Below are 19,988 nucleotides of genomic sequence, written 5' to 3'. Positions count from 1 at the left end.
CCTCCACAATTTCATGGAAATTCTATAAACAGCATTTAAGTTAGGCGCTTCTAGACACCCTAAATGGAGATGTCTAGCAGCATCTAGCCAAATCCCGCATGCAACTCCAAATTAGTAAATTGACTTTAATTGGCATCTTAATTAAAAATGCCATAAAAGCCTCACTAAACTTATAAATTTATATTTCCCTTCTGTCTATTTCTTGAGTAACATGTTGTTCCTCACTTTTTGCATACTTGAGATCCATATTTTCTGGGTTGCATACTTGAGATCCATATTTTCTGGGTTGCATACTTGAGATCCATATTTTCCTCTCATCTATTTCTTGTGTAATAAGTTGTACCCTCACTTTTTGTATTCTGTAATTCACTGACTGTCCAGCCCTCTTCGATGTGAACCGCCTAGAAGTCATCTGACTATGGCGGTATAGAAGAATAAAGTTATTATTATTAATTGAAGTTGCAAATGGAATTCAGCATGGCACCTGACACCCAAGTCTAGGTACCTACCGGAACCTAACAATGCCTACCTGAAAAGTAGTTAGGGGAAGCACATAGGTGTGGTACAACTTAGGCATCCATTAGGTATTTAAGGTAGGCACTGATAAATTAGGCCATTAAAACTCTGGCTTAGTGTACCTGCACCTGCCATTAGGATGCCTAGCGATGCCTAAGTTGTTAGGTGCCAGTAGGCGTGATTCTGTAAAATGATACCTAGCGGTTGTTTGACAACCGTGCCGAGTGGTACCTAGGAGGGAAGCGCCCTTTATAAAATCAGGCTCTTTCTGGTTAAGTTCAGCTGAAAATGCCTGGTTAGTCTCAGACAGGCGATTTAAACAACCAGCAGCTTCTCCTGGCTGTTTACATCGTTTTGAAAATCAGTTGCAAACCTTCCAATCTGATGTCGAATGTCAAATGTCAGTGTTAAAAGGATCTACATTATAGCATAAACTACCTTGATTGCCCACTCCCATTCCTGACATTTCAATTTTTAGGATCTTGCTGTTGCAAACAAAATTCAAACACACAGCTGCAAAGCTAGAAGAAGAAAAACTGCAAGCACCTAGCCCAAAATCTTAGCACCCCTTCAAAGCAATTCAATTACGCCTATGAGGCACCATAAGCAGTGTAGATATTATTGCTCTGAATGGGAAACATTGGTCGAATGCCCTGTATGATGTGTCACCTACATAAGCTCTCCAAGCTAGGCTTTGAGTCCAAGAATTTCATTCACTATTAAAATTCTAACTAAATTTGAAAAAATAATTAGTCAGTATTACTGAATCTCTTTTTTACTTTTTTTTAAGGAAGCAAAGTACATTCATAAGAGGTCTGACACATCTTGAATTTTTTTTTTTAAAAAAAAGGTAAGCTATAGTCATGATACATCTTCAAAGAAAAACACAGCAAACATATTCCCCTCTCTGACACCCACATTTTTAGCTCTGAGTCACTCTAAGCCTTGGCTCACATCCAGTACTGCAGTTCCAGTTACTATGACAATTTCAAAATCTCCGTGAGCTATCCAGCAAACTCTAAATATATGCCTTCTCATCACTACTTTTTTTTTTTTTTTCATATTCCCCAGGGTCTCTTTTAAAAGACAGTTTTTCAAACAAATTCTTGATGTTAGATGAATCTAATATGACCACAAGTCAATTCAAGCTGCCCGCCCATCACTAAGATAGCCTATTTGCAAACCCGAAAATTACATCTCGCCACCCAAAAACGTTGGAAAAATGTTCAACCATATTTTAGAACAGGAAAATAGGCAAACGCATGTGCAGTAAGTCATGTGAAAAGGGGTGTGTTTGGGGCAAAGAGTGGGGGGTGGTACCAGCAACTATGCAGTTAGGACATTTTCTATAAACAGCAGGGTTACCATATTTCTTAAACAAAAAAAGAGGACACTTGGCCTCTTTTCCAGCCCCACCCCACCCCATCCCAGCTCCACCCCCAAACATACCTCGTTTCCTCTCTTTCCCTCCCTCCCCCATGGGGTGGGTACCTCTCCGATGGCAGTAGGGAGGGGGGTCACCCATGGGTGGGAGTTGTGTCAATAGCAGTCCCACCGTGGGTACCAGTCATCCAAGGGTAGGAACTCCTGTTGTGAGCTTCTGGAGGCTTGTTTGGTGCTGGAGGCTTGTTTGATGCTGCCTGGAAGTAGCAGGAAAGGCCTCGGCTCTGCCTGAGCTCAGAGCTATGTCTGGAAGCCTTCCAAACATGCACGAACGCAACGACATCACATGCATGAATGGACATCCTCCAGACGCAGCCCCAAGCTCAGGTAGAGCTAGGGCCTTTCCTGCTACCTCCAGACAGCACCAAATGAGCCTCCAGCGGCTCACATCAAGAGCTCATATCCCTGGACCACTGGTACCTGCAGCAGGACCGTGATTGATGTGGCTCCCACCACAGGTGACCTCTGTTACCCATCCAAAGGTTAAAAAAAAACCAAACAATTTAGGGTGATCTGCTGGGTTTTAGAAAACCATCTGGTCACCTAAAAAGAGGACATGTCTGGGTAAATCCAGACATATGGAAACCTTAATTAACACATTTTTTTGCCACCTCAATTTCTATAGGCCTTTCTCAGACAGGCACTCAATACATTCTCTTCCCTGAACAAGAACAGTGGTAACAGCAAACTAAGACAGAATGCTATGAGCTGGCACGCATCCCCTTGGTGCTAGATGACACTTAGGGCCAGATTCTGTAAAGGACATCTGACTTTAGGCACCCACAATTTGAACATCCATCAACTTAGGCATCCAAATAAAGTGGATAATAAATCCAATTACAGTAAACCTCTGCGAATTTGCAGTTCACAAATCGCGGACTCAGTAATTTGCTGTATTTTCTGACTGCCTGTTCCTGATACTAAAGTCATGGTTACACCAATCAGGAGCTGCTTTGACACACTATCTGGCGAACCAAAGCAGCACCTGATTAGTGTAACCATGACTTTAGTACCAGGAACAGGCAGTCAGAAAATATGCCCAGCTTCATAAGTATAATTTAAGCACCCGTCGGCACCCCAGCTGCCCTCTCCTGCCTTTGATCAGCTGAAAAACCGTATTTGCGGTTTTTCAAAATTCCCGGATGTTCTTGGAATGGAACCCCCGCCAATTTCGGGGGAGTACTGTAATGACTTTAACAAGCATTAATTGGAACTTAGACATCCAAACGATGGACGCAATTCTCAAAATAGACGTCCACAATTTCGTGGACATCTATTGGAAAAACTAGGCATAGCATGGCATGTGAGTGCCTTCAATTTGGATGCCTATTTACAGAATTGCATGACGATCAACACCCGAACGTGTCTACCTAACGCCTAAAATGTAGGCATTGTAAAACCAGGTCTACTTTTGAGCGCGAGTTGGGCGCTAGTGAGACACAGTTAGGTGGACGTGACAGGCGTCACTTAGGCGTACCGTAGGTGTCCGTTTATAGATGAACGGCGCTTTTATTTTGGAGGTATAGAGGACTCCAGGTTGATTAAGCTTAAAATATGTTTAATAACGCATTACTTAAGCAAAGCACATGGAAAAAAAAAATCAATAATAATAAAATGCTAGAGGCGCATGCGCTCTTGAAAATTCATGAGCGGTGGCGCCGTTAGGTGTGCTTCTGTGCCAGTCCTCACGGCGCCTACGCGTGACTGTGCAGAAGACACCAGCGACTCCTCCTTCCCGCTCCTCTTCAAAGCGGCCTGCTGAGGTTCGCCAGCCGCTGTAGCGAACCTCGCAAGCCGCTCTCCACCTCTGTGCAGAAGAAGGAGTCGCCGTGTCACCTCCCGCCCTCACTCGCCGCTGCCGCCGCTGATCCTCCTCTTCAGAGCAGCCTGCGATCGTGGCTGGCTTTAAAGAACCTCGCAGGCCGCTCTCCAGCTTCAGTAGCACGCTCCCTCTGACGCACAGGATCGCGTCAGAGGGAACGTGCTACCGAGTTGGAGAGCAGCCTGCGAGGTTCGCTAAAGCCGGCCACCACGATCGCAGGCTGCTTTGGTGAAGAGGAGCAGGCTGGAAGACGCCTGGATGTTGGGAGGGTAAGAAGGGAATCAATACCGGGAGCCAGGGGGAAAGGGAAAGGGGACTGCTTTGGGGGGAGGGGTGTGCTGGGGGAAGACAGAAAGGGCCATGGATAGGGAGAGGGAAAGGGGGCTGCTTTGGGGGGAGGGGTGTGCTGGGGGGAGACAGAAGGGGCCATGGAGAGATAGGGAGAGGGAAAGGGGGCTGCTTTGGGGGGAGGTGTGCTGGGGACAGACAGCTTTGCTCGGGGGGGGGGGGAGGAGACAGAAGAGGGCCATGGAGAGACAGTTAGGGAGAGGGAAGGAGCCTGCTTTGGGGGGGAGGTGTGTCCTGGGGGCAGATAGCTTTGCTCAGGGGGGGGAGACAGAAGGATACAGACAGCGGCCAAGGAGAGAGAGAGAGAAAGAAACACAGACAGACAGACACATCTATTCTAGCACCCATTAATGTAACGGGCTTAAAGACTAGTATATATATATATATATATATATATATATATATATATATATATATATATATATTGCATACTAAACCTCATTTCCAAAAGGTTAAGAAAAGAAAAAGAGACACTACTCACAATGGCTGTGCTTCAGAAGAAGTGGATGTGTCTGATGCACAATCTTGATATCATCAATATGCACCTAGATGGCAGAATGCCACTAAAAAATAATAGGAACCCCTCCCTAAACAAAAGCTCCTGTGGCTCATTGGTTAAAGCCACTCCTTCCATAGGTCATGGGTTCAAATCCCTCCACCCCCTACTAGTACCTTAACAGCTTCTTTTTGGTCTCATAAGAAAGTATAGATTGTGGACTTTGTCATTTATATTTGCACTCTGCCCTTTCCAGCGTCCAGAGGGAAACTTATTTTTACCCTGAGATGGTTTATGATGTCCTAAGGCAGTGCCTCGAACTTTCTTGAGCCGGGACACACTAAAGATAGTGGCATGGCTTGAGGCACCCAGAAGTGCACGGACGTCGCCATGATGACATCACGCCTATACGTGACATCATCACATCGATGTCCACGCATGTGCAGAGGCCTTCTAAATGGGCCCTGAGATGCCAGTAGGGGGAGCCAGCAGGGAAGAGGGCCGGAGAGAAGGAGAGGCACTGGCGCCAGCTGATTGCCTATAGCAGTGGTTCTCAACTACTTCAAGCTAAGTACCCCCTAAGTCTAACAAATATCAACTGAATACCTCAACTACAAACCTCCTTAGGCCCGCCCAAGCTCTGCCCCAGATCCCATCCCCTTTACTAATTGTAATGCAATTTTTTCCATTCATTTTTCATTTACACACAATATACACACCAGATATAAATTCTCAAAACTGACACATTTCAATCACTATATTGAAAATAAAATCATTTTACCTACTGGTGATCCTCTGCAGGCTGTTGTAATTAGCTTTAAAGGTAAGACCAGGAGGCCTTGGGAAGCCGGAGGAAGCTAGAGAGAAGGGGGAAACATGCAAGCCTTCAGCGAATCAGGCAGTGCTGGCGCAGTACTGCGTAGGGAAGTCAGCTGGCAGGCACCTCTCTTCCTCCTCAGTGTGCTGCAGCACACTTGGAATCTCAGGGGGCACACAGTTTGAGATACACTGTCCTAAGGTACCATCTCACAATGTAGGAATCCATGCCTAAAAGAAAGCACCTGTAGCTCAAGGCACTGCTGCTATCTTTCAAATGTCATGGGTTCAAATCCATCTCGGTACATATTAATGTGCTTCAAACACACCCACTTTTTCTGAAACAAAGCCATTGTGAGTAGTGTCTCTCTTTTTCTTTTCTTAACCTTTTGGAAATGAGGTTTAGCATGCAATATAATTTTTTTTTATGTGCTTTGCTTGAGTAATGCATTATTAAACATATTTTGACCTTAATATCAACCTGGAGTCCTCTTTAGCCCCAAAAATAGAAGCTTTAGTATGCAATATATTTTTTTTTCATGTGCTTTGCTTAAGTAATGCATTATTAAACATCAAAAAAATAAAAGCCCCATTCACCTATATGCGGATGCCTCAAGTCACGTCCATCTAACTGAAGCCTATCTAGTGCCCAACACACACTCAAAAGTAGATCTGCTTTTGCAAGCAGTCCTCTTACAAAAAAATAGAGGATTTCATATTCAATACATATATATTTTTTTTTTCTCATGAACTTTGAGGAACATAGAGGCCAAAAGAAGAACTGAACAAGTGTTGACGGTACATGTTTGATATTTATATCCTAGAGAAATGATTGCTTGTAAATCAAGAGGATATAAGCTTGGCTTTGACATGCAGTTTACTACCTAAGTGTGTATGGTGCAATAATGGTTAGAGCTACAGCCTTAGCACCCTGATGTTGTTGGTTCAATCCCACTCTGCTCCCTGTGCCAGAAGCAAAATTTAAAAAAATGATTAAATGATAAATAAAATATAATACAGGTGAAAGCAATTTGCATACAATTTTAATGAAAAACAGCATAAAATCACCATTTAATGATGTCATAATAATGAGAAGCAATAACATTATAGGCATTGTGAAGATATCTATGTGATGCCTATAAGGCGATTCTGTAAAGCACATCTAACTTTTTAGACACGTCTAGACTTGCTGAGCGGCACTGAGCGCGATTTTCTATAGTATGTCTATGCATTATACAATCGCGCTCAGCATTCTCCTGCTGGACATCTAAACGACATCTAACTTTCAGACGTCCTTTACAGAATTTAGCCCTTACTGCATACTGATTACCATCAGACTATCACAAGTCTTACCATTCCCTCAATATGCAGGTGATCAGTAATGCCTCCACCACGACTGATGTGTATGCCTGCTACCCAGCTTCCTCTCACAATCTGACATACACGATTGCTTTGAGAGTGGCAAGATCACAAAAAAATGGCTGCTAGGTGAGTTCACTTCACCTACCCACAACCTTAGTCACTAATCTGCTTTTTTACTCTCCTCAGATGACTCCCTCTACATGAAACAAACAGCCCTGCGAAGCTCTGGGATCATTAATGCTGTGATATGTCAATCCCAATAACGCTAGGGATATTGGCACTCATGTATTGTTTTCTCTCTCCATTGCAGGTGGCAAAGGCTAGCTTTCTAGGACATGGCTGATGACCCTCATTGTCCATCCAGAGAACCCAGCTGAAATGAGATATAATTAAGGAAACAAGATGACTAGGGCACTTGGCATTTTGAAATCTTACCTCAGATACCTACTTCTCTAAATCCTAGGCAAAGCATGAAATCTCTTCCTAGTCTACTGTAAATCCTATATAATAAAACGCTAGCCGCGCATGCGCACTCAGACCTGCGTGATCTGTAATCCCTGATCCGTGATCTGTAGGTCCGTGGCCAGAGTGCGTATGCGGCGGCTAGACAAAGCGGGAGAAACAGACTCGAGCGCTGTGGCCGACTCAGGATGGGAGGATGCGCCGCAGCAAAGTGCTGCACAGGTACTGGAGGGGGAGAGACATATCGCTTCTGCACCGGTACAAACATCCCTCCAGCGTTGGCAGTCGCTGCACGTTAAACAGGCTGCTTCGCGACTTTCTCCTGCAGTTGAGTCCCTCTGCCGCGTCACTGATGACTTCATCAATGACGCGACAGAGAGACTCAACGGCAGAAGAAAGCCGAAGCAGCCTGTTTAGCGTGCTGCGGCTGCCAACGCTGGAGGGAGGTTTGATATTAAAGTCATCTTGCTGGGGGGGTCGCAGAGTCAGCGGGGGTTGGGCTGAGAGGGGAGAGAAGCGTCTGCCTCGGGTGCTTCAGGCAGCAGCAGTGTTTACAATTCACTGCTGTTGCTGGCTTCAGGACTTCCTCTCTGGCCGGTCCTGCCTACTTCCTGTTTTCATGAAGACAAGACCTGCCAGAGAGAAAGACCTGAAGCCAGCAACAGCAATGAATTGTGAATGCTGCTGCTGACCAATGAAGTAGTTAAATGAGGAAAGGGAGCAGAGGGGGAGAGAATGGCTTGGAGGGAAGGAGGAAGGTATGCCAGACCAAGGCAAAAGGAAGGAGGAGATGGAGAGAGGCCATATGGGACAGAGAGAGAGAGGGCACTGGATGGAAAGAGAAGAGAGGGCAGTGAATGGAAGGGGCAACATAGAGGGTGAACAGTATTCTAGCACCCGTTAATGTAACGGGCTTAATGACTAGTGAACTATTAAAAGCCTTGCTAAGCCAAACCAAGGTTCATCAATCCAGTTGGCTGACAGTGACCAATCTGAATTTCAAGTACTGCACCAGCTTTGGGGAATTCTGCAAAGGGCAGCTGGAACTCCTTACATTTAGTAATATTGTATATTATCAGTATCCATGTACAATTTAATGAAACACTTATTAGTAGTATTATCAAACAACACAATACAGTACATTGTGAAAAACATTATAAAAAAAATAATTTAGCTATGCATCAATGTGGCAGGAAGCAAAAGTAAATAGAGAAAACCACTAGATGTTAGTCTTTAATTAATAATTCATGTAATTTTGAACGTTTGAGTTTCCCCCAAATAAAAGTTATTCTTGGTGATTTTAATCTGCATATAGATAGGGCAGATGCTTAAGTGATGGATTTTTAAAAAATATTTTGGACATGTTGGGTTGGATCTATTTTTTGTGGATGCAGCTAATATGAATGTCTTATTTTCTGTCGATAGAAGATACTTTACCCTGGACAGATCATTTTTTTATATTGTTCAGTTGGAGTTGTTCTGAAAGGAAATGCTGGTGATTGAAAGACATTCCCAGTTTGAGATAGGGGCTTTAGAAACTATCCTTAGAGATAAGAATCTCAAGTTTTCTGGTAAAACCCCTGATGAAGCAATTGAAATTTGGAAACTTCTTTATAGCTCCAAAGAAATATGTGATTCTGTTTAGAAATAATTTTGCACCTTGGTATAACGATGAATAAACGGGTAGTTAGGAAGGCAGAAAGAGAGCGGAGTAGAACGCCCTGTCTACCGAATTTGGATGCTTGTAAAGTGTGTCAGCAAACTTATTGTTTTAAAGTTTTAGAGACAAAAAAAGAGTTTGTGGTACAGTGGTTAAAGTTACAGCTTTAGTACCCTGGGGTTGTGGGTTCAAACCCATGCTGCTCCTTGTGACCCTGGGCAAGTCACTTAATCCCCCCATTCCCCCAGGTATATTAAATAAATTGTGAGTCCACTGGGGCAGACAGGGAGAAATGTTTGAGTACCTGAATAAATTAATGTAAACCATTCTGAACTCCCCTGGGAGAATGGTATAGAAAATTAAATAAATATAAGAGATTTGAGGAATCTCCTTCTCAAACAAAGGGGTTGTTTAAGACTGTAGCCAAATTAACTACCAAGGACATCTTAAATAAGAGTGCTGAGAGTTTGTTGACTGTGCACAATATGGCTATGGGTTTAGTTGAGAAAATTATGTCTCATTTTGAGGGGGTGTTTTCTCCATCAAACACACAACTGGTACCCACCACATATATTACTTGGCCTGAGTTCAGTGTTTTGAATTATGAACAAGCGTCTTCCTTATTAAAAAGTGTGAGTAATTCATATTGTCCACTCAATGTGTGTCATCCTTCATTGGTAAAGAGTTTAAAGGATGTCACTTTAAATGTGATTTGTGAGATTGTGAATAAGATCTTTGTAAAAAGATTTATGCCACAGGCATTGACAAAAGAAGTGGTTACTTGCTTAATAAAGAGTCTAATTCTGAATATGTCAAATGTGAACAATTACCATCCCATCTCCAATCTACCTTTTTTGGCTAAGATTGTTGAGAAGTGTTCTTCTTCAGTTAACTGAATTTCTGACTGAAAATCGGATTCTGGATAAATTCCAATTTGGCTTCAGGGACGATCATGACACAGAATCATTACTTGTCTCTATGTACTGGGTATGATAGAAGTACGGTAATAGTTTGGTTTTAGTGTCCTTAGATGTATCATCTGCATTTGATACAGTTAATCATGATATTTTATTGCATAGACTGAGCAAAATTGGGATTTCTGGTACAGTGTTCAATTGGTTTCAATCTTTTATGGACGGTCATTATTTTTGTGTGTCAGATGGGAAAAATTATTTAAAGAGTATTTTTTAATGAAACATGGTGTTCCTCAGGGTTCATCTCTTTCTGCATCATTATTTAATATTTTTCTCCTGCCACTTTGCACAGTGTTGAAATCTTTGGGAGTTGAATATCGTCTTTATGCTGACGATATTCAGTTTGTAGTTAAGATTTTGCCAAGTCATACTGAAACGTTGGATTTCTGGAATTTTTCTTTAGATAAGATCAGTAATTGCCTGTATGATAATCATCTCAAATTAAATGTGAAAAAGACGAAAATCATTTTGCTTTCAAATCACGTTATTCATGATTTTCCAAAACTGGTTACATTTAAAGAAGTGACAATTTCATTTGTAAGTACACTTAAAACTTTAGGAGTATATTTGGATACTTTTTTGAAGATGAAAGTGCGTGTTTCTTATATTGTTAAAAAATTCATTTTTAAGCTGAAGCTTTTGCACATTTTGAAGTCCATTTTAACTAGTTCTAATTTTCATCTGGTTATTCAAAGTCTGTTTTTTTCCACATTTTGACCAATATTGTAATTCCTTGCTAATAGGTATTTCTAAGAAATATTTGAGCTCTTAACAGGCTGCTCAGAACTATGTGGCAGGGTTAATTACTGGACCTTCTGGATTTGAACACATCACGTCTGTTCTTAAAGAATTGCACTGGTTGCCAATTGAGTATCGTATTTGTTATAAACCATTGCTACTTGTTTTTAAAACATTGGCTGGCAGGAAATCTCCAGTTTTGTGAGACTCCTTTTGTATTTATCGGCCAACATGGAACTTACATTCCTTGAACAGTAATGCCCTTGGTGGTCCCATCTGTTCACGAAATTCACCGCAAAGAATACAAGACATCTATATTCTACGTGCTTGGTGCCAATTACCCGAGCAACTGCAAGGGCCTGGTGATGTTGGCTATGTCAAGATTTTGTTGAAAATGTTTTTGTTTAGGGAGGTATATCAGTGCTGAATTTCTAGATTTATTTTTTTCCTTTTTTTTTTAAATTTAAGGGCCTGTTTTACAAAGCCACGCGGCAACAGCCCCGAAGCCCTTTAAATCTCTGTGGGCTTCGGGGCCGTTACCGGGCAGCAGCCGCTAACGCGGCTTTGTAAAACAGGCCCTAAGTGTTTTGAAGTTTATTAGTAATTGCTATTTTAATACATTTGTCTGTTATAAATGATGTATGTTTGTTGGAATCCACCTAAAAATGTTCATAGAGCGGAATATAATTTTTTTTAAAAAAAATAAATAATTCAAGTAAATTGATAGAAATGAATAGGACCAACCTCTAACACAGCAAAGCATCAAAGACTGAGTAGTCCTTTTACTAAAGCGTGGTAGCCGATTTATCGCGCACTACATTGCTAACGTGGCACTAACGCGTCCATAGGATATAATGAATGTGTTAAGCATTTAGCCCTCGCTAATTTTTAGCGCACGCTAAATCGGCTAGCACGCCTTAGTAAAAGGACCCCTGAATTTTTTATTTCTATGTGGGACAAATTCATCAACCAGTTACCAATCACTGCAAGAATAATTAACCATAGCCCATTGGATTAAGAGAAATAGAAAGAAAAAATTAAAATGCGTGACAACTGTGAGGAGTATACACAGTAATATGAACGGTATGAATGAGGTGGGGATTGTTTATTATTTGTCTGTTCATTCTAGAAAGTTAAACACTAGAAAATCTAGTTTGGGTTATGCAATTTATTTAGCACATTTTGAATCTACATTTTATAAAGGAGAGCCCGAGAGCCCTCGTCTCAATGGGCGGCTGTAACGCGGTGATGGAGGGCCCGCGTTGCCTTCCATGGAGGCGAGCGCGCTGCGCGAGTGGGCGGGCTTAGGAAGGCAGGAGGCAGCTTAGCCTATAAAGCCGGGACCACGGAGGACCCAGCGACTTCCTGGGTCCTCCGAGGCGGCTTTTCCTGCCCACCCTCACACCCCCTTTTTTCTGGTGCGGTAGGTTGCTGAGTTTGGGTTGGCGGTTATCCTGGGCTACTGTATGGTGGAGCTTATCAGGAGATGAGCGGGGGGCCGGCAGGGAGCCGTGCCCAGGTTCTGGTGTCTCTGGTTAAAGGGGCATGTTGGGACATGCCACCCCCCAGACCCTTGCTGGCATGGCAGGGTCGGGGGCCGAATATTATTGGTAATGTTTAAGGTGTAGCTCGGGAAACTGTTTTTTGTTATGTGAGTGTGTTAAATTAATTGTTTGTTAATAAACAGAGCTGCGGCTATTTATCCAAAAGCAGAGTGTGGTTTGGTTATTGGTAGGGGGTAGGTGTGCGGGTGATAGAGGGTGAGCGGGCCAATACATATCCCGCTGTTAAATGTAAGCAGATTACAATCAAAAACAAATATAAAGATCATCAACATCAATACAAAAATCAATAAGGGTGAAAAACAAGCATACCACTAAAAGCCTAAAACAATTATGCCAGAAAGACCTGAATACAAAACAGAGGACTGCATGGAACTCATTCAAGTCTGGCCTCCAAGCTAGAGTAACCAGTGCAAAAATTCATGCAAATGCCTGAGAGAATAAAATAGCTTTCAACTGCTTCATAAACACTGCCATGCCCATCATTAGTCTCAGCCGATTAGGTAATTTATTCCACTCCACCGGGTGTAGCATTGGAAAAAGAACAGTTTCTAGTCTCTAAGAAACACACCCTCTGGATGGATGATATATAGACAGCAGTTGCATATCTTCAGAAAAAGGGGCTGATTTGGGCCATAAATCTTCAAAGCGGATGTGAAATAAAAAGGGGCATCTTTATAAGGCCTCGTGGATCAAAAGTAAGGTTTTAAATTTGAACCTATACAAAACAGGAACCAATGCAATGCCTCAAGGTTAAACACGATGAAATGAAGAGGCCCCTTGAACAGTCTCGCTGCCGCATTCTATACTGCGGAAGGTCTTACTATTGGTTCGTGAAAGCTCCAAATAAAGGAAATTTCAATAGTCCAGTCTGGACTATACCAAACTTTGTAACACTGTTCCAAAATCCTCAAATGCCTATATAATAAGCTTTAATCTACTTAATAGCCAAAAAAGGCAGACTGAATTACTGCATTAATCTGTGGTTTGATCATAAGCGATCTGTATTATAAGACCTGCATTATAAGAATAAAAACACAGGTATCTTTTGTGATCAACTCTGGGAAAAGGTGATTAAAGTCACCAGAAACAAAAAAAGGTTTTAATGAATTCTATTAGAACAAGCAATTTTCAATGCAACAGGCCAAACCCCAGAAGCTCAAGCATGTAACTTTTTCAATACCACTCTTGAAGATGGTTGCTCCTGCTGAATACTAAAAGCATTATGGTGCCCTTACCCCACTGGGGTACTTTATGCAAAAAAAACCAAAAAGACTAAGCCAAAGAGTGGGGACAAGTCCAAAAACAAATCAACCCAGGTGTGCAAATGATGCGATGAACAATGTAGTCTTCAATAACTTAAAATCAAGGACCCAACATGGTCCTTGTTTCGGCCCACATATAAGTAGTATAGAGGCCTGCCTCAGGCATCACAGCAAAACACATATATCATTAGAAGTAGCTTCACTAGTTATGATCAGAAGCGATTTTGTTTATCAGATATTCAATGTCAAAGCTTGTCACAAGGGCAAGCACAGCCATCAGCTGATTTGCAGTATTAACAAAATCGATTCTGCTCAGCACTAGTGAAGTTACTTCTCACGATATTGTGTTTTGCCGTGACCCCTCAGACAGGCCCCTGCGTGGGCCGAAACACAGACCATGTTGGGTCCTTGATTTTAAGTCATTAAAAACTTCTTTGAAGATTACATTGTTCATTGCATCATTTACACACTCCGGGTTGAATCATTTTTGGACTTGTCCGTACTCTTAAAGGTTTAGTTGTTTATCCCTCTGGGATTTGCTTCCAATTTGTTTGATTTGTGTAAAAAAATTAAAAACATTTTTCAAGCCACACAACTGGATTCTTAAATAACATGTAGAAGCTGTGGTCTTTCTTCACTTTCTGACTGACTACTATTGCACTTGGCCACAATCTCTCCTGAAACTGATACAGCCACAACAGACTACTGTGACAGCAACTCTACAATGATATACCATAAAGCACAGTTACTAACCGTAACAGGTGTTATCCAGGGACAGCAGGCAGATATTCTCACATGTGGGTGACGTCATCTACGGAGCTCCAACGCGGACAGCTTTTCAAGCAAACTTGATTGAAGTTTCAAGCTTGCTATGCTGCACCACGCATGTGCATGCCTTCTCCCTCCACTAGAGGGCACATCCCCACCTCGTGGTCCTCAGTTCCATATCCAGCAAAGAAGCCATCCCCGGGGAGGAGGGCGGGTTGTGAGAATATCTGCCTGCTGTCCCTGGATAACACCTGTTATGGTAAGTAACTGTGCTTTATCCCAGGACAAGCAGGCAGCATATTCTCACATGTGGGTGACCTCCAAGCCAACCAAAAAAGGGCAGGTGGGAGGATGGCAATTTAGGAAAACAGGTTACGCAAAACCGACTGGCCAAACCGGCCGTCGCTCCTGAACAAAGTATCCAGACAGTAGTGGGAGGTGAAAGTATGAACCGAAGACCAAGTGGCAGCCTTACAGATGTCCTCAACAGGTGTAGACCAGAGGAAAGCAACAGAAGCTGCCATAGCCCGGACCTTATGCCCCGTGACTCGACCATGGAGCGTGAGACCAGCCTGAGCATAGCAAAAAGAGATACAAGCAGCTAACCAATTGGACAAGGTGCGCTTGGAAACAGGACGTACCAACCGATTAGGGTCGAAGGACAAAAACAATTGAGGAACCCTCCGATGAGACTGAGTGCATTGAAGATAAAAAGCCAACGCCCTCTTACAGTCAAGCGTATGAAGCGCCACCTCGCCAGGATGAGAGTGGGGCTTCGGAAAAAACACCAGGAGAACAATGGACTGATTGAGATGGAAATCAGACACAACCTTAGGCAAAAATTTCAGTTGAGTGCAGAGAACCACCTTGTCATGATGAAACACAGTAAAAGGAGGATCCGCAACCAAAGCCTGTAGCTCACTAATCCGTCGAGCGGAAGTGAGCGCAAGCAGAAAGATCACCTTCCAAGTGAGGAACTTGAGATGAGATTTATCAATAGGCTCAAACGGAGGCTTCATCAGTTGAGCCAGAACCACGTTAAGATCCCAAACCACAGGAGGAGGCTTTAGAGGAGGATGAACGTTCAAAAGACCCCTCATGAAACGAGTAACCAGAGGATGAAGGGAGAGAGACCTACCCTCGAGGTGCCGATGGAAAGCAGCAATAGCACTAAGATGCACCCGAATGGATGTCGTCTTCAGACCAGACTGAGATAAATGAAGCAAATATTCCAGTACCGAAGCCACTGGAACCGAGCTCGGATCCAGACGATGCGAGGAACACCAGGATGAAAATCTGGTCCACTTCTGAGAATAGCAAAGCCAAGTTGAGACCTTGCGCGAAGCATCCAAAACCTCCCTGACAGACTGAGAAATAGGAACCGAAGTCAGGGGGAAAGGAACCAAGCCGTCAGATGTAAGGACTGAAGATTGGGATGCAACAGCGAACCTCGACTCTGAGACAGCAGAGAGGGAAACACAGGCAGAAGCAGAGGCTCCCTGACACTGAGTTGAAGAAGTAGGGAAAACCAGGGTTGACGAGGCCAACGAGGCGCAACAAGAATCATAGTGGCTCTGGTCGATTTGAGATGTACCAACGTTCTCAAGATCAGAGGGAAAGGAGGAAACGCATAAAGGAACCTCCCTCCCCAGTCGAGAAGAAAGGCATCGGCCTCGAGACGATCCGGGGAGTACATCCGAGAACAATAGAGAGGGAGCTTGTGAGTCTCCGGAGAGGCAAACAGATCCACCTGAGGAGTCCTCCAACGGTCGAAGATCTCGTGCAGGACCTGTGAATTGAGCGACCATTCGTGCGGCTGTAGGAGGCAACTGAGTTTGTCCGCCAGACAGTTCCGCTCTCCCTGAATATAAACCGCCCGAAGGAAGATGTTCTGAGAAACCGCCCACTCCCAGAGGCGAAGGGCCTCCTGGCACAGAGACCAAGAGCCGGTCCCCCCTTGCTTGTTCACATAGTACATTGCCACCTGGTTGTCCATCCGCACTAGGACTACCTGATCGTGTAACAGGTGGCAGAAAGCTCAAGCAGCCAGAAAAATGGCGCGAAGCTCCAAGACATTGATGTGACAAAGACGGTCCTCCGCCGACCACAAGCCTTGAGTCCGCAGACCATCGAGATGAGCCCCCCAAGCGTACTCCGAGGAGTCCGTGGTCAGGACCTTGCGATGCGGAGGGTCGAGAAAGAGCAAACCCCCAGAAAGATTGGAAGAGTTGGTCCACCAACTGAGCGAGCATCTCAAGGAGGGAGTCACTGTCACAAGGGAGGAGACCGGGTCCCGCTCTTGACGACATTGTGAGGCCAACGTCCACTGAGGAAGCCTCAGGTGCAAGCGGGCAAACGGCGTGACATGAACTGTAGAGGCCATGTGGCCCAGCAGAATCATCAGGTGCTGTGCCGATACAGAGGGCAGCAGCGATACCTGGCGACTGAGGCGGAGAAGGGCCTCCAACCGCGGAGGAGGGAGGAACGAACGGAGGCGAACCATGTCCAGCACAGCCCCGATGAACTGAAGGGATTGAGCAGGGCACAATTGAGACTTGGGAAAGTTCACTTCGAACCCCAGACGCTGAAGGAAGATGATAGTCTGTCGGGTCGCTAAGATAACCCCCTCCCTGGACGGAGCCTTGATCAGCCAATCGTCCAGGTAGGGAAAGACCTGCAGGCCCTGGGACTGCAGGGCCGCCGCGACCAACACCATACACTTCGTGAAGACTCGAGGGGACGAAGCCAAGCCAAAGGGGAGGACCCGGTATTGAAGGTGCAACTCCCACACCTGGAACCGTAGAAACTTGCGGAAGGCGGGATGCACCGGAACATGGGTATAAGCTTCCTTCAGGTCTAGGGAGCACATCCAGTCCCCGTCTTCCAACAGCGGGTATAGGACCGGTAGAGATAGCATACGGAACTTCTCCCGGACAAGGAACTTGTTGAGCCTCCGGAGGTCCAAAATGGGGCGTAAGTCCCCGTCTTTTTCGGGACCAGAAAATAGCAGGAGTAAAAACCCTTCCCCCGCTGGTCGGGGGGCACCCGCTCCTCAGCCCGGAGACCCAACAAGGCCCTGGCCTCCGAAAGGAGCAGGGGGAGCTGCGACCTGTTGGAAGGACACGCGCCGGGTGGACTGTCCGGCGGGATTTCCCTGAAGTTGAGGGAGTAACCCTCCGAGACGACTCGGAGCACCCAAGCATCGGAGGTGATGAGAGTCCAGGCAGGATGAAATGCCCTCAACCGACCCCCAATGGGTAGCGGGGTCGAAGACAGCGCGGAGGGGGCCCACCCCATCCGCTCAGAGCGTCAAAAAGACGGCGCCGGCTTGGACGCCCCTTGCGCCTGAGGCTTCTGTTGTTGAGCCCTGGCCTGCTGAGGGGGCCGCCTGGGCGGAGGCCTGGAGAAAGCCGGCGTAGACTTCTGCGGATAGCGCCGCGGTGGAGGACGGTATGGCTTTGGAGCCGACGTCTTCGCCTTGGGGCGGACCAGGGAGGCGAAGGAGCGCTCATGTTCGGAAAGGCGTTTAGTAGCCGCCTCCAGGGGACTCATCGAAGAGCTCCGAGCCCACGCAGGGCAAATTTGCCAGGTGCTCCTGCAGATTGGGGTCCATATCTACAATGCGCAACCACGCTAAGCGGCGCATCGCCACCGCGAACGCGGAGACCCTTGATGTCAATTCAAAGGTGTCGTAGGTGGCATGGAAAAGGAAAAGGCGCAGCTGGGACAGAGAATCCATGAGCTTGCCAAAGTCCCCCTTATGAGAGTCGGGCCATGACCCCGTGATAACGGGGCATGGACTTGACCAGATGGCGTAGGTACGAAGTGAATGTAAATGCGTAGTTAAGTACCCTATTCGCCATCATGGAATTTTGGTAGAGGCGGCGCCCAAAGTTATCCAGGGTACGCCCCTCACGCCCGGGCGGAACCACTGCGGACACCCGAGAAGGCTGGGATTTCTTCAGCGACGACTCCACCAGCAAAGACTGGTGGGACAACTGAGCCTTCTCGAAACCCTTACAGGGGACCGTGCAGTATTCGATTCCATCTTTGAGGGGACACCGCACCGCATAAGGGGAATCCAAATTCCGCAAGAAGGTCTGTTGCAGGACCTTGTTTAAGGGCAGGCGTGGAGACTCCCGCAGAGGGGAGGGCAAATCCTGCTCCTCCAAAAATTCTTTGGAATACTGTGACCCCGTCAAAAGGTCCAGGTCCAAAGCCTTCCCCATATCCACCACAAACCTCGAAAACGAGGAGGGCCTCGAGGGAGGGGAAGGGGAGCGAGAGGCCCACGCCGCCAAGAAGGACGGAGAAGCCTCGCGTGAGTATCTGGGCTCACGACCCGTGCCAGCCTCCGACCCCCAGGAAGCCCCCCCGAGGGACCGCATCGGGGTCGGAGACCTCCGAAGTCCCGAGGAGCCCCTCGGGGAAGTCCCCGGTGTACGGGGCACCGAAGCCTTCCTCCTCCTCGGGGAGGAATCCCTCGATCCCTTCCCCGCAGGGGAATGGAACAGCCGCGGATTAGTAAGGCTGAGCTCCGAAACTTTCAGAGCCTCCACCTCCCGGGTCGGCGAGGAACGACCGCATCTCCGAGGCGACCCACGAGGGCGCTTGGACTTCTGGGACCGGCGCTTCGCTCGAGGTTGACCTGAGGGCGAGGACCCGCGAGAGGACCCAGTCGAGGACTCGGAAGAAGAAATCCTGCGAACCCGGCGCACCTTGTCCCGAGGTCGCACGCTCCGTACAGGCTGGTCAATAGCCGAGACCGAGGCCAAGGCCGGGGCCGAGGCAGGAACAACCACCGGGGCCGAGGCCGGGGCCGAGGACAGCCGCAGGTGGGCCAGGGCACAGGACAGCTCCGAGGAGATAAGCGCTCGGAGCATGTCCTGGAACACGGGAATGGCCATCATGGACGGCATGTCCGGTGCCGGCGGGTGCTCCCTCGAGGGCGACCTCGGCAATGAGTATTCCCACGGAGCACCCGACTTCGACGCCCGGGGCGGGGCCGAGGATGACCCACCCGCCCCCGTCGAGGAGCCCGAGGACGGCTTCTTAGAACAGTGATTCCCAACCCTGTCCTGGAGGAACACCAGGCCAATCGGGTTTTCAGGCTAGCCCTAATGAATATGCATGAGAGAGATTTGCATATGATGGAAGTGATAGGCATGCAAATTTGCTTCATGCATATTCATTAGGGCTAGCCTGAAAACCCAATTGGCCTGGTGTTCCTCCAGGACAGGGTTGGGAACCACTGTCTTAGAGGACCCTGGAGCAAAGGAAGGAAGCGGGGACTTACCCGGGGCCGACTTCGGCGTCGAGGATGCAGGCTTCGAGGATGAAGACATCTGCGGCGAGGTCGAGGGTGCCGAGGCCGAGGTCAAGGCCGGGGCCAAGGCCGACGTCGAGGCCTTCCCCGCTGCGGGTTCGACAATGAAGAGCTCCGCCATGCGGGCGCGCCGATGGCGGAGCGCTCGAGGCTGAAAAGTGGAGCACCTAGTGCAAGAGTCCATCGGGTGATCCGCACCCAGGCAGACAGGGCACCACCGGTGGGGATCGGTGATGGAAAGCAACCGATCGCACTGGGTGCATTTTTTAAAGCCCGACAAGGGTCGGGACATGAACGAAAAACAAGGCCGCGAACGAACGAGGTCCCGCGGCTGCGACTACCGGGAGCCCCCGGAGCCTGGAACGAAAATTTTTTTTATTTTTTTTTCGACGGATTTCAACTACGCGATCAAAGGAAAAACAAAAAAAAG

General features: G+C 46.5%; 1 protein-coding gene across 5 annotated transcripts in view; it reads right to left on the bottom strand.

Moving 5' to 3' along the window:
• Positions 1 to 19,988, bottom strand: part of ARHGAP32 (Rho GTPase activating protein 32) — a 786,874-nt gene that overhangs the window by 596,726 nt on the left and 170,160 nt on the right. The window lies entirely within an intron of this gene.

The sequence above is a fragment of the Geotrypetes seraphini genome, chromosome 13 (assembly GCF_902459505.1).
Source record: "Geotrypetes seraphini chromosome 13, aGeoSer1.1, whole genome shotgun sequence".
NCBI classification, from domain to species: domain Eukaryota; kingdom Metazoa; phylum Chordata; class Amphibia; order Gymnophiona; family Dermophiidae; genus Geotrypetes; species Geotrypetes seraphini.
The sequence above is the reverse complement of the archived record's forward strand: the minus strand, read 5'-3'. Positions and strand labels throughout refer to the sequence as shown.